The sequence below is a fragment of the Heterocephalus glaber genome, unplaced genomic scaffold, assembly GCF_053883595.1.
Source record: "Heterocephalus glaber isolate CG9 unplaced genomic scaffold, H.glaber_assembly_v1.0 deba00001572, whole genome shotgun sequence".
Taxonomy (NCBI): domain Eukaryota; kingdom Metazoa; phylum Chordata; class Mammalia; order Rodentia; family Bathyergidae; genus Heterocephalus; species Heterocephalus glaber.
Window position 1 is genome coordinate 19,197,530 of NW_028258357.1, and position 15,167 is coordinate 19,212,696.

General features: G+C 47.8%; 2 long non-coding RNA genes across 2 annotated transcripts; one reads left to right on the plus strand and one right to left on the minus strand.

Moving 5' to 3' along the window:
• Positions 1–6,013: 6,013 nt before the first annotated feature.
• On the minus strand, positions 6,014–10,850 carry LOC110349184 (uncharacterized). Its single transcript, XR_015443562.1, has 2 exons — positions 10,697–10,850; positions 6,014–7,024 (listed from the first exon to the last, which is right to left on the minus strand). It is a non-coding gene; the product is annotated as an uncharacterized LOC110349184 (long non-coding RNA).
• A 71-nt stretch (positions 10,851–10,921) lies between these two features.
• Positions 10,922–14,445, plus strand: LOC106009386 (uncharacterized). The gene is made up of 2 exons (XR_001183456.3): positions 10,922–11,263; positions 13,391–14,445. It is a non-coding gene; the product is annotated as an uncharacterized LOC106009386 (long non-coding RNA).
• The last annotated feature ends 722 nt before the right edge of the window (positions 14,446–15,167 follow it).

Sequence of the window (15,167 nt, forward strand, 5' to 3'; positions counted from 1 at the left end):
TAAAATAAGACTCTTGTTTTGCCTATATTTCTATAATTCTAAGAATTCCCACAGTGAAATCCCTCATACCACATAAATATACCCTGAAGATTAATCTTTTTTTTTTCTTTGTGCCGGGGATCGAACTGGGGTCCTTGCACTTGCACAGCAGGCAGCGAAACCACTGAGCTAAATCCCCGGCTCACTGAAGATTAATCTTTACAGTGTCAGGTGATTCAGTTATTTTATATAGTAATAATGAAACCTCTACTAAGTTTCCTCTCACAAAGAAAATTAAGTACAACTTTTATTATGTTTAAACAACTTACATTTTAAAATTATTTCAAGGAGTCCACTGGTGTGCGATAAATTCTGATAAGCTGATTCAGAAGTAAAGGCTACTTTTCACACCTTTCTTTATTGCCTAGAAATAGGATCTTTCAGACTGCACACACTCCCCTTGGCGGTGCGCTTCCTGGACCCCACATCAGAGACTGTGAGAGAAAGCCGTATTGTGACCCTCGTGATAATAAAGCGCTTCTCAGTTCTGAAACCACCGAGGAGCCTCAGTCTGCGGCTGAGGGTGGGAGACCCACTGGGCTCCGGAAGCTCCTACGTTTCCACATAGCAGGGTGCTAGGAGCACATCAGCGGCGACGAAGGGACGCGTCTCTGAGGGAGCAAGACCGCGGACGTCAGATACAGGCACAGCAAGGCAGGCCTAACACAAAAGCAAGCTGTGATGGAAGTTTAATCGTTTTATGAAGTAGGGAAGTGTTTACACTGAGAACTTCTTTCTGCTAGTGATTATGTCTGTTTACAGTATGCAGATGCCTACTTACTTCTAGCTGGGTAAGCTTGCAAGCACACACATGGACATTCTGACTTGGCCAAATGACCCTGGAAGAAGTACTAAGACTGAACGTAGGGTTTGGGCAGCATAAATAGGAGGACCGTGATGGGCACAGACACTGGTAACGGAGTAGAAGGTGCCCAGGCGGTCACACAAGAGCCAGGGAAGAGAGACAGGCACACACTGCATGTTAAAACACGGATTACTGCATGTGCTGAAGAGATATGCTAACCTACAAAACCTAATCTCTCACCGAAAATGAAACCTCTAGAATCAAAACTCATAGTAAAGAATACAGATATTTTAGACTATGATAATAGAATGGATCAAACCTAATAGGTTAGGTACTTCATGCATGGAAAACCTAACACGTCATTTCTACAAAAGTTATTCGGCCTAACTGATCATTTTACAATCGAGGAAGCGACTCAGAGCAGTGAAGTGACCTGGGGAGGCGCACACTAGGAAGCCCGGGCTGGGGCCTCCCACTCCTGGCTTCCAGCCAGGGCTCACAGGTTCTCCATCTGGCTCCCAGAGTCAGGCTCCATGTGCTACTGGGTCCAGCTCTGGGGAAGCCTTGGTCCGAGACTGAAGACTTCCCACCCAAACAGCGCCGTGGACCAGGCCAGGGCTGAGCCAATGGTCTCTAAAGATTCTAGAACTGGTTTCAAACATTCCGACACTTTCATGTGTTTGGTTTTTTTTTGTACTGGGAATCAAACTCAGGGCCTTACACTCACCAGGCAGGTGCTGTGCCTCTGAGCCACATCTCCAGCCCCTTTCTTTGGTTTGGTTTTTTGAGACAGAGTCTCACTTTTTGTAGTTCAGGCTGGCCTTGAACTCACTAAGGAGCCCAGGCTGAACTTGAACTCACGGTGATCCTCCTGCCTCAGCCTCCTGAGTGCTGGGATGGCAGGTGTGCACCCCCATGCCCGGTTTGCCTTCACACATTGAACTCTGTGTTGCTTGCTGTGCACATACAGCTCACTCATAGATTCACTTTCTTCTTTCTCTGTATCTACTCTACGCCCAGCACCTTCACCCCACTCTGCAAACCGTTCCGTATGTCTGTAGTCTGTTTAATGCATACATTTTACCAGTGCCAACTCACACCAGCCGTAGGAAGCTGGAAATGGGGCACAGGAAGCCGAAGTGGCTGCCTCAAGGTCAGAGAGAGGTCAGCAGTAGAATACAGAGGGGAACCAATGCTGTGCAGTACCAGTATTTACTAGGATACTTTTCCAGGGCTGGGGACGGAACTCAGGACTGCACACATGCCAGGCCAGTGCTCTACCACTGACCTCCACCTCCACCCGGGTGCACACGATCTCCCATGCTGTATCATATGGATTGCTTGGACCCCTGCCCTCATTCTTCTGCCCGCAAGGTGATGCGCATCACATGAAGACTGCTGGGGAGAATTCGGATCCTGTGCGTATAAACCACTCCACCCCGGGACCCGTGTCTAGGAACACTAATGTGACTTTGCAGATAATACCCACTTGAGAGTTAGGTGTCAGAGAACCATGCTGGACACAGGCCTTTAGCGCACTGCTGGCCCTTGGGAGTTCTTGATATGGCCATGAATTGTAAGCCAGAGGAATAAGTAAGGCTAGATAGAGTCTGGAAATGACTCAGGAGTGAGGGCCGTTGGTAGCAATATTGCTGGATCTTGGTTTGGACAATAATAGGTTCAGAAGGCTGGATTTGCTCTGTGTAAATATAAAAATAGCGAGGAACAACATAAGTCTTCACGTACCTGTTCCACAGTGGTAATTTCTGCAGACTTAGACTCTAGCCGTAACATTTACTGTGCAATATAATTAACCCATCTGCTTAAGCCATTAGGCTGCAAAGCCAATGGGACACACGTCTTGAGAATAAAAAAACAAGAATGATTCTCAGTTTCAAGTGAATTTTCAAAAAAAGAGTAAGGCAAAATAACAGAATTTCTCAATTCTCTCCCATCATATAGATTTCTTTGAGGTTTAATAATATTTTTTTTTCCAGTACTGGGATCGAACTCAGAACCTTGTGCTTGCCAGGCAGGCACAGTGCTGCTGAGCTACATCCCCAGCCCAGAAGTTTAATAATATTATAAACAGGCAGGCATGGTGGTGCATGGCCGTGATCCCAGCTCTCGGGAGGCTGAGGCAGGAGATTGCTGAAAGATTGAGGCCAAGGGGCTACATAGTGAGTTCAAGGGCAGCCTGAACTGCATAGTGAGACCCTGTCTCAGTAAATAAATGAATAAATAAACAAACAAACAAAGGAAAAACATTATAAGTAAAGCTTTGAGGTTAAATATTAAAAAGTGAGCAAAATTTAGACATTTTGAAAAAGCAAGGATTTGATTTGGTGTTGCCAGGCTTTTAACGTAAGACAGAAGACAACAAGAATGCATTTGTTCTATCAAGAAAACATAAATAAGGGCCGGGGATTTAGCTCAGTGGTTCCACTGCCTGCCTCGAAAGCACAAGGTCCTGAGTTCGATCCCCGGTACAAAAAAAAAAAAAGAAAACATAAATACTGGCTTTTTTCCCCCTGTATTTTTGAGATAGCGTCTCACTGTGTACCCCAGGCTGGCCATGAACTTTGGCAATCCTCCTGCCTCAGCCTCCAGAGTGCTGGGCTCACAGGTGTGCGTCACCATGCCCGGCTCTAAAATATTGGCCTTCTCTGAGGTCAGCCTGTTGCAGCTGGATCCCAGCTCGGCACTGTTAAAAAGATTCTGAAATTTCCAGAGAAGTAAATATCAATTTCAGCTATGTACATCCACATATAAATGTGTTGTATTTTCTTCTCACCAAGGAGTGGGGAACAAAATATTTTTCTGAAAGCGAATGTGTGCAGGTCGCCTGTGACCACAGGATGAATACTTGAACGACTTCCAGGACTCGGCTTGGGCATGTTCAGGGTCTGCACAGCCTGTTGATGCATTTCACTGTTTGGCCAGATAAGGGGGCAGCGCCATAGACTGGGATTCTGATTGCGTTTTCACCTATTCCATCTCACTTTCCTCAGTGCCCTGGATGGCGGTTTTTGCCTTTTCTTGCCCTTTGTCAAGACCCTGACTTCTCAGATTATATTAAAAATCTGTTTTCTCTGTTAAAGCTTAGCATGAGCTAAGTGATTATGACTTTAAGCCCAAATCAATATGTGCAGTCAAGTCTTGAAGGAATTTCAATCACGAAGCCTGTGTTCATATCTTAGATAGCAATGCTCTGCTGTCATTTTCCCTTGGAGCTCACTTTGATATAGGGGGGAAGAGATGCAACTCCCAAACCTACTAGGTATCCGAGATGCAAGCTCGTGTTCTCTAAAATCCAAGAATGAATTCTAGGAACAGCGGAGGTTAAGAGTAGGAAAAATTATTGAGAGAAAGATAGCTTCTGGCTAAGAGAGGCAGAATGCGGACCGGAAAGTGGGTTGCCTGCCCACCCGCTTTTCAAAGATGTTTTATACAGCAGAGCCATGTGGTGAGGTAGGTACAAAGTGGGACAAAACTATAAGACCCAGTGGAAATTTACAAGGTGGGCATGAGGTGGGACAAAACCATGACCAACCAATAAGATCACAAGTACAGTCACCCAGGTAATATTGATTACATGGGGATCAAATGGGAAGACACGTCACACACAAGGAATTTCCCATTTAGAATATCAATCACTGCTGTCTATCTCTAGGGGAAGTGGTGCCTCTTTTCCTTTCTATAATGCTAACCAGAGAATGTGTCTCAATTCTCCATGTTGGCTCCTTGCTGTGTTGGCTCCTGGAGGGCTGGCGCCTTAAGGGAGGCCCTGTCCACCTGCCAACAAGATCTCTAGTTCACTTACCTATCTATAATAGCTTTACATATTCTATTTATAGGAGTTGTTGCCATGGGTACAGTGACCGTTGCCCACGTGGCTCAAATGAAATGGACAGGACACAAATTTTCTGGGCTTTGTAAGGGCCTGCGAGAGGCATTCTACACTAACAATGGCTAAAGCTGGGGACTAGGGATGCTCGTCTCCAACTCTGTGCACATTGGAAGGCCCCGAAGAGCTGTTTAAAACAGAGTCTGTGGGGCCGGGGATTTAGCTCAGTGCTTCTGGCACTTGCTGCGCAAGCGCAAGGTCCCGAGTTCGATCCTTGGTACCAACAAAACAAAACAGTCTGTGGAACAGCTGAGGTCCGGCTGAAGTTTGGGACTTTGATTTCCAATGCCCTCTGGGAAGATGCTAGTGAGGTCGGTCCAAGGAACTTCTGAGGGACAGAGGGGCAGGGTGGAGTGACCAGGGGCAAAGGTTTTGGGGTGGAGTGGAGTGAGTTCAAATCCTGTTTTTCCCATTAAGGGCTTGTTGACTTGGGGATATTTTTCTTGAGCAACTTTCAGGCCTTTATTTCCTCATCTGCTCAATGCAAGTTTTGTAAAGATTGGCGAAAATAAGGTCCAGAAAAAAATAAGGTCTAGAAGGCATAGTGCCAGACACACACTTGGTCTGGTGTGTAGCAGCACAGCCCCAGCTATGAGAAGGGATGTGGCTTTCTTTCCTGGGGTCCAGGTAAACTGCAGGGCTCTGCCTCATATCCTAGGATATCAGTGTGGTCAGGTGTGTGCAGAGCAGGAGAAACCTGACAGTGGGTCAGCTCTGGGTTCGAGTTGCTCCAGTGAGCCCTAAACATGGAAATGTTTTGACCCTTGAGCCCTCCTCCCACAGCAGTTACAACCAAACACCAGGCCAGAGTTTTATTTGATTCCTTTGGATTATTTTTTTCACTTAAATAGCTTTATAGTTCCACAGTTGTGCCTACTTATGAATGATCTTGTTATTATTATGAATGATCTTGCTACCTTCAAAATCAAACTCAAGTCTTTGGTGACTGATATCTTTTCTCCCCATATGATGCCATGAAGGGTGTTCCACCCAAGCAACATTTTTTTTTTTGGTATCAGGGATCGAACTCTGGTCCTTGTGCTTGCGCAGCAGGTGGCGAAACCACTTAGCTAAATCCCTGGCCCAAGCAACATGATATATTTAAATTTGAGATTTTTATTGTCCTGTGAATGCTGAAATTGGTTCTGCATGACACAAAGCAGCCATTCAGCAGGATACAGCTATCGGGTTTACAATGAACACGTCTGGGAAAGAATGACTTTAAATCCCTGATGTTGTGGTTGGTTTTCAATTTGTTAAAAAAAAAAAAAAAAAAAAAAAGCATGATCTACCAGTTGCAAAAACCTTAGCCTGATCAGACCAAGTTTTCCTGGAGAAATGATTTTTGCTTTAGTCCAGTGTTAATAAATACATTTGTTTTGCTTTTAACCATTTACTCAGTTGTTCATTAACCTTGAGTCCTATCTTGCTGGTAGGCGTGGGGTAGACAGTAGCAAGACACTTAACTCTGCCCAGCGCTGAGAGTCTAGCAGGAAGCTAATAGCACAGTCGCCAGACCCTTTCCAGGCCAGTAGGCCGCAGCCTTGTAAGTTAGCAGTATGGCGGGGTGTTTATGTTCACACCCAATGATCATGCGCCCCTCGGCTTCTGTGCCAGGCGGGTGTCCCAGAAGAGGGGCCTGCCGCTTCTGGAGGGAGAGCGTCCCATAGCCCTCGGTTAATGTAGAAGCAAACGCAGAGGCGGCGCCCTGGCTCAGCCTCCTAGCCTGCCACCGGCTGTTACAGAAGTTTTCTGGGAAAATGACGAGACTGAAGACAGTAGCCATTTCTGAATCAAACTTCAACTTCTGGGTTTTTCATAAACACGCTAGGATGGACATTCCTATGATGTGCTGAGAAGTAAACACCTGTGGCCCCCTAAAACTCAAGGTGGAAGCCCATCCAGGTCAGGGCATCTCGAGCTGCTGCAGCGGAGGCTCGGGTGTCATCGAGGACCCGAGTGGGGACTGGGCAGCCCTGGCCTCCGAGGGACACGGAGCGGATGCCTCACTCAGAAGGCCGAACACTGCTGTGTTCGCCGTGGCTTCATTTTTCGGCACTTCTGGGTCCTCCATTGCGTCAGTCTCCCCACTCTGTGCCATTTCGCTGTGGCTTCCCATCAGCTGCAGATGCCCCAAGGATGCTGCCAGACAGGGTGCAGACCCAGGGCCAAGGCCTTGAGGGCTCCGTGGCTACCCAGTGGACCAGTCCATGCCACCGTGAACACCAGCTCTGCTGCCCTGAGCCTCCTAGTTACTTCTGATTCGTGCTTTTCTGTGCAGAAAACAAAACTGGCTATCAGTTTTTCAGACAGATTAGGAATTCAGTCAAATCATCACTGCGTATTTACAAAGTACAAGAGGCAAGCCCGGTGGCTCCGATGGCTCTAACGTGAGCACGCTGTGTGGCCTGCTCGCTGTTTTTACATTGCACTAGCACACTGTAGGAGCTCAATAAATATTGGTTAAACCTAGCACGACAGGGCACGCCTGTAATGCCAGCCCTTGGGAGGCTGAGGCAGGAGGTTTGCCACGAGTTCGAGGTCCGCCTGGACTAGTGAGTTCAAGGCCAGCCTAAACTACATAGCGAGACCCTGCCTCAAAAAAATCTCACATAAAGAAATAAATATCTTGAATGACAAAATGAGCTTTATCATCTCAGCAGCAATAAGATACTGACACACAATCCAGACCCCCCAAAAAACTTAAATGTAAACTACAGTAGGACTCAGGACAGACATAAAAGAAAGTGTGTTCAAGGATCCAAGCATTATTTCCTGCTGGAGAATCCCAAAGGACTTCGTGGGAGAGGTAGTCGTTTTAACTGGGACTTGAAGGATGGAGTCCTAGTTTACTGAGCAAGAAGTTAGGGAGGAGAGAAGCAAGGATACCAAGGCCAGATGCCAAGCTGGACCGGCAGGGCAGGTCTGGGAGTCCAGTCCAAGGCCTGGTGGTGGGGAGGGGAAGGGGGGGAAGGGGAAGGAGGGGGAGGAGGGGGAGGGGAGGCCAAGGCCTGCAGCTTGTTTTTGCTGAGTGAGGACCCTAGGTGAGTCCGCAGCCCTCAAGCTCTGGTAGGCTTGAGGGGTTCCGGGCTTGCTCTTGATGCAGAAGTGGCTCCCCCGTTAGAAACACAGGCCTTTGCGCTGGGTGTGGTGGTGAGCCTCTGCGATACCAGGGCTCTGGGAGGCTGAGGCAGGAGGATGGCAAGTTTGAGTCCAGCTTTGGCAACTTAGTTAATGTCAGGTAAAAGGCCGAAAACCAAGACCAGACCAGGCCACAACAAGCCTTTATTAGGGGGACAGATCTGCCGGGCTGTCTCTGAACAAAGGAGAGACAAAAGCAACATGGCCAGGGCAGGGAGAGTCTTTTATAGAGACTGGGGTGGGGTTTGTAGGGGCTGAGGCGGGGTTGAGTGAGGCAGTGATTTGGGAATGGAGGAGCCGGTGATGTCACTAGGTGGTAGGAGGTGAGCGAGTATTAGGTTACTCTCTAGGAGGGAACAGGGGCATGCTGGGAAGAAGGGTTTGTTCTTTGGTGGGAGCAACCATCTTGGCATGACGTCACACAGGGGAGGGGGCAAGGCACCATAGGAAGAGGGCAGCTACTATACATAATAGCTGCTGAGGTCATGGGAGACCTATCAGTTAATTTAGCAAGACTCTGTATCAGAAATAGAGAAAAAATAAGACAGGCATGGAGGTGCATGCCTGTAATCCCAGTACTTGAGAGGCTGAGGCAGGAGGATCACCATGAGTTCAAGGCCAGCCTGGGCTACACAGTGCGTTCAAGGACAGCCTGGATAGAATAAAGAGTGAGCTCCCATCTCAAAAATGACCAAATAAATAATTAAAAAATAATTAGGGATGGGGCTGTGGCTCAATGTGAAGACCCTAGGTTCAATCCCTAATAGCACAGAGAGAGAGAGAGAGAGAGAGAGAGAGAGAGAGAGAGAGAGAGAGAGAGAGAGAGAGAGAGAGAGAGAGAATGGCAGGCTAAAGTGATTGTTTTCAGGTTAGCAGGGGAGGGGCCGCTACTCCGGATCCCTTAGGGTGGCTGAGCGGGATCTAACACGAATCAAGGGGAAGCAAGAGGGAAAAGTGCATTCTAGAAAAAGGGACTGAATCTGGCCTAATAGGGTACAGCAAAGGCGGAGGGAGCAAGAAGTTGCTGCCGTGCAGCGAGGACGCGGGGAAAGTGAGGCCAGGCTGGCACTGTGCAGCTGCGGGCGCCGTCGGCCGAGGGAAGCCCCTCCCCGCTGAGCTCAGGCTGAGGGCTGCACCGGGAAGGCTGCCAGATCCCACAGAGCCAGGCCCACTGCTCTCCCAGAACACAGGACACAAATATGCAGAGCCCAGAACAGTTTTATCCAAGCCGCTGGCCACTAGCCTCTCGGCTACTGAGCACTTGAAATGTGCCTGGTGCAAATTCCAATTTGCTGCGAGGGTCAGACACACGGGATCCCGAAGGCAGTCTGAGAAAAAGTGTCAAGATGGGCGGAATGGAGGTACACGCCTGTAACCTACACCTCAGGACGCCGAGGCAGGGGGTCACAGGTTCAAGTGCAACTTGGGCAAACTAGCGTCTTGATGAGACCTTGTCTCAAAATAAAAATATTTTTAAGAAGGCTGGGGCTGTAGCTCAGTGTAAAGAACCTGGGTTTGGTCCCCAATACTGGAAAAAGAAAAGTGTCAAATATTAGTTTTTTTAGGTTTTTGGGGGGGTACCGGGGATCGAACTTGGGACTTCCTGCTTGCAAGGCAGGCGGCGGAACCACTGAGCTAAATCTCCCAGCCCTATCAAATACTAGTTTTTGTACTGGTTACATGCTTAAGTACTATTTTTTTTTGGTACTGGGGATCGAACTCAGGTCCTTGCACTTGTGAGGCAGGTGGCAGAACCACTGAGCTAAATCTCCGGCCCTAAATACTATTTTAGAGACATTGGGTTAAGTAAAATGTATTATTAAAATAAACTTTAAATAGTTTTTTTATTTTTAATACTATGGCAACTATGAAATTTAGAATAATTTATATGGCTCATATTTTCATTTTACTGGACAGAACTGCTACAGAAAGTTCATATTATTTTCTACTGCAATAATAAAATGGTTCCACCTCCTCTGGTCTTTCGGAATTTTCTTCCTTGTGGGGAACTTGCACACATGTGCACTAGAAGAAATTCAAACTCTAATAAACAGGTTAATGCATCTTTATCTGTGGGCTGGGACTGTTCATCTGCATTTCAGCATTTCCATGGAGATTTCGTGCAACTGCAGGCTTGTTTTAATAGCCAGTGTTCTGCATTGTCTGCAAACTGTAAAAATTAGTGGGACAAGAACATTTAAAAGGGTTCATTATTTGAGGCCGTTAAAAAGGAAGGGAGACAAAGAGGGGAGAAGGTCTCGTATTAATAACTTTCACATCAGGCCAGCTGATGTCCGACAGGATCACACAGACCCAAACTTTCCAAAGAGGGCTATCGCAGAACACTTCCCTCCTGCAGGGAGCTGGGAGCCGATCTCTCCATGAGAAAAGCAAATAACAATGTCAAAGTCTCGAAAAGAACTACTTGAAGGGTCATTCTGCTTTCACATTGGGTGAACAGCAAGTAACTGTTCCGAAAGGGCCTTCCAGGACCCAAAGGCAGGGCTTCCGATTTTTTTTTGCTTGTGCCCCAGTGGAAATCGTAAGGTTTGACTGCAGCACTTTTAGCTTAATTTCCCTAATTTTGGGAACCTAACTGCTTCGCACCAACGACCTCCTGAGTACAGATTCGGTCTGTGTGAGCGCTAACAAGGTGGAAAGAGGAACTGATTATACAAGGAAAGTAAATTTCGCTGTGGCTCAGAGCGATGGGTCAAGCATTTTACTGTGCTTTGCAAGGCTCTGCATTTAGGAAGCAGGTAAGTGTGCTTTTGAATAAAGGCTGTCTCTCTCTCTTTACTCACCGCATTTGACGTGTAAGCAAGGAAGGAAAATAAATAAATAAATAAATAAAAATCAGAAGTTACATGCTGACCGTGGCGTCCCCGGGAGAGGCCCAGCCCAGGTGGGCCGCCCGCTCTGCGGTTTCAGGGCCGCTGGGAGCAGGCTCGGGCGCGGATGGGCCGCCCAAGAGGTCGGCACCTGTCCCGCGGCGCAGGGCCCAGCAGGGGGGGCCCGCAGGACGCTGGCGTGGGGCCCTCGCGGCGGCCGGACAAGGTGACCTCATCCACGAGCTCCGCGCGGCCGGTCCCTCAGGGCCGTCGCTCCAGGAGGAACGTCCTTGACTTGGATTCGCCCCCATCTCCTCCACGCTGAAGGCTGGCACCTGGTGGACTGAGAGCTCCCGCCTGGTAATTACAGTCAGCGTGGAAGAGCTCTGCCCTGAGGTGGTAACTGTGAGTGCAGACAGAAGCGCTTCCGTCCCCGCGAGCTGAGGACCGACCTAGAGGAAAATGTCCCCATCTCAGCCCAGGGTGACCCGGGACGAGGCGGGAGCAACGGGCGGCGGCTTCACTTTGACCACAGCGCGGGTGGGCGATGAGCGGATGTGTTATGGGCTGGGGAGGGTTCGAGGGGGGGGGTGGCCCGGTTCTCGGGGTCCTGAACAAAGAATTGAGTAGGGCCCTGAAGGGGAAACAGGAGCAACATTTGTTTTAGAGAGTGAGGGGTGTGAGCAAGAGAGGTGAGAGCCGCTCTTGGGGCGGATGGGTCAGGGAGAAGAGCACAGAGTCCCCGGAAGTCAGTCGCGGAGTCTCCTAGGCCCTGGCATGTGGGCGGGTCTATGGCGGGGGACGGACAGGGTCCTAGCCCAATGGGGCCCTGACTCCGCCCACCTACCGGAAGTGTCATGGCGCCCAAAGCCCATTGGAGCAGTCAAACGCCCCAGGAAAATGACGTTGGATGCACGCCAAGGTCATGTACTTTGGGGTTTGTGCATTCCTTGGGGTCTTGAGGAGGACGGAGTCACCTTCATTCATTGGTTTTCTGGTATTGTGACATAGCTGTCCTTGCTGTGTCTGGTTTCTCGATCCTTTGTCCCACAGCTTCCTGCTGTTTACTTGTCCTTGCTCTACCTTCTACCTCAGATCTGTTATTCTTGTTCATCCAAAACTCAGACATTTTCAAGCACACCATTCTACCAGGTCGGAAGTACCTTGCTAATGGTAAGCCCTTGGATTATCAGCAAAGGTATTGGACTTATATTCTTTTGGAGTATTTACCTTGACATTTAAAAAATTATAGGCTTATGTGGTTCCCATCACTAGATTGTGAATTCCTCCTGCTATGGTTTAGCTCTAGAATGTGCCCCACAACGTCCCTCATGTGTTCAGAGGTGGGGCTTTTGGAAAGTGATGAGATCACAAGGGAACTGTACGCATCAGTGGATTCATCTACTGAAGAGTTCAGAGCTGCAGGGCTTCTGCCCAGGCCAGCGACAGGCCTTGGGGCCCTCCCTGGGGTGCTGGTGGTACAGGCAGGCAGGCTGCGAGGGCATGGGTTGGGGCTTCCACCCAGATTCAGAAGGCCAGGAGGCCAGGCAGCATGTGCCTGAGAGGGCAGTGGGTGAACCCTGGAAGTTGGGGCCCCAGGATCAGGGAAGGTCTGCTGAAGGAAGCTGTGGGTGGTGAGCAGAGCCACCTGAGAGACAGACGGGACTGCTGCAGTGGGCAGTGACATGGGGGCAGAGCTGCCCAAGTCCTTGGAGTTCACATCTCAGCACAGTTTGCCCTGGCTGCTGGACATGGAGCTACAGAATTTCATGGTTGCCCTGCTGGATTTTGGTCCCATTCCCTTTGATTTCCCTATTTCTCCCTTTTCGAATGAGAATGTTTACCCTGTGCCATTGTATAGTGGCAGTTTTTAATGTTCTGTTTGATTTTCACAGAGGTACACAGCTAAGAGTGTGCCTAGGTCTCAGAGGAGACTTTGGACTTTTCAGCAATGCTGGAACTGTTACAACTTTGGCAACTCAGAGAGGGACCTAATGTATTTTGGATAAAGAGATGGACATGTGTTTTTAAGGGGCCAGGGGTGGAATCATATGGTTTAGGTCAAGAACGTCCCCCCAAAGGCTCATGTGGGGCCAGGGATTTAGCTCAGTGGTTTTGCCACCTGCCGCGCAAGCGCAAGGACCCGAGTTCGATCCCTGGTACCAAAAAACAAGCAAACAAAAGCTCATGTGTTTAGAGGGAGGGTTTTTGCAGAAGGTATGAAAACTGAATTTATTGAAATCATTGCAAAAACTTTTCTAAGTCTAGTTTTTGGGTCATAGGGTGCTGTAATCATTGGTGGGTTAATCCTCTGCTGAGTGCAGAGCTGACTGTGCCACTAGAAGCCAGGTCTGGTTGGAAGAGGTGGTCACTGGGGGCATGGCCTGGCAGGGTGTGTCTTCCTCCTGGGCTCCTCCCTTCTCTCTCTACTTCCTGGCCACCAGGACATAAGTAGATTTTCTCTGCTAGACCTTTCCACCATGTCCTTCCTGCCTTGGAACCAGCTGACCATGAGCTGAAAACCTGAGCCAAAATAAACCTCTCCTCCTTTAAGTTGTGGGCATTGGACATTTTGTCCCAGTGATGAGAATGTGACTATGACAGCTCTTTATGTTTTGTAGTGCCTATCATCACTAATCCTCACCGGGCATGCTGTCTGTCTTACAGGACCATGTACATGGCCATGTAGCATGTGCAGTTATGTGACAGCATAGCAATGCACAAGAACAGAGACACAGCATTGCAGCGACATGGGCAACCTGGAAGTAAACCCACAGACTTAAACTCAACTGATGTGTGTCAAAGACGCTGAGAATACGCACGGAGGAAAGGACAGCTTCTTCAGTAAATGGCTCTGGGCAAACTAAACATCCATGTGCGAAAGAATGAAACTCGGCCTGCATCCTTCCCCAGTTACAAGTCAACTCAAGTGGATTAAAGATTTAAATATAAGGCCAGAAACCATGGAACTGCTAGGGGGAATCAGGGGAAATCCTTCACGATATTTGTCATCAAAAGATGCTTTTGAGTTAAATTTCAAAAGTACAATCAACGAAAGCCAAGTGAGGCAAGTGCGGTTATATTACATGAAGAGGCTTCACAGCAGAGAAAACAGTGACCAGCGAAGGGCATCTACAGCACAGGACGAAGTATTCGCAAACCATCTGTCTCACAGGGGATTGATACCCAGAACGTATAAGCAATGCGAACAACCCAACAACAAAAGCACCCAAGTAATCTGATTAAGAAACAGGCAAATGACCCAAATAGACATTTCTCAAAAGGCTCACAATGGCCAGCAAGTATACAAGAACTGCTCGACATCACTAAGCACCAGGGAAATGCAATTCCAAACCACAATAAGGTATCATCTCACCCCAGTGAAAATGGCTCTTATTAAAGAGAAAAAAAATTAATGCTGGCAAGGATGTCAAGAAAGGGGAACTTTTGGACACTGTTGGTGGGAATGTGAATTTGTAGAGCCATGTGGAAAATATGGAGGTTCCTGAAAAAGGCTAACACCAGAAATGTCAGACCTGGCAACCCTATTACTTGATATATACCCAAGGAAAGAGAATCAGTATGTCAAAATATAGCTGCACTCCCATGTTAATTGCAGCTATTGCTACAGTCAAGATACCAAGTCAGTGTGTCTATTGATGCATAAATGAGTTAAAATGTATTATGGAATATTATTCAGCTATTAAAAAGATGAAATCCTGCCCTTTGTTGCATGGATGAAACTGGAGGACATTTTGTTCAGAGAGCTAGGCACAGAAAGACACATAAAGGAATGGGCCAAGGATTTAGCTCAGTAGTTCTGCCGCCTGCCTCCCAAGTGCAAGGTCCTGAGTTTGATCCCTGGTACCAAAAAAACAAAAAAAACCCTTCTTGGGCCAGGGATGTAGCTCAGTGGTTTCGCTGCCTGCTGCGCAAGTGCAAGGACCCAAGTTCAATCTCCGGTACCAAAAAAAAAAAGATAACTAAATACTGCACATTCTCATTTGTGGAAGCTACAGAGTTGATTTCATAGAAGCAGAGAGTAGATTAGTGGTTACCAGAGGCTGGGGAGAGGCATGGGGAGGGCAGATGAGCAGATGTTGGCCAACAGGTATAAGAGTCCTGGTAGACAAGAGGGATACAATTGGTGTTCCATAGCTTTGTTATTTTTAGCTATTTATTTGATTCTATCCGATGACTGTGGAATTCTTTTCTGTTGTTAATGATGATATAGTTGTTGCTTTAAGGAAGACATTTACTGTGTATCGATATTTGATTTGTCTTTATGTCTACATTATTGTTGCCAATCTCTTTTCTACTGTTAAGGGTGGTATAGCTGGAGCTATTATTGGTTCTTATGGTGTCGATATCTGGTTTGTTTTTGATTCTCTTATTACTGCTGACTTTTTCTACGTTAATGTTGGCGTAGTTGTTGCTTTTTTTT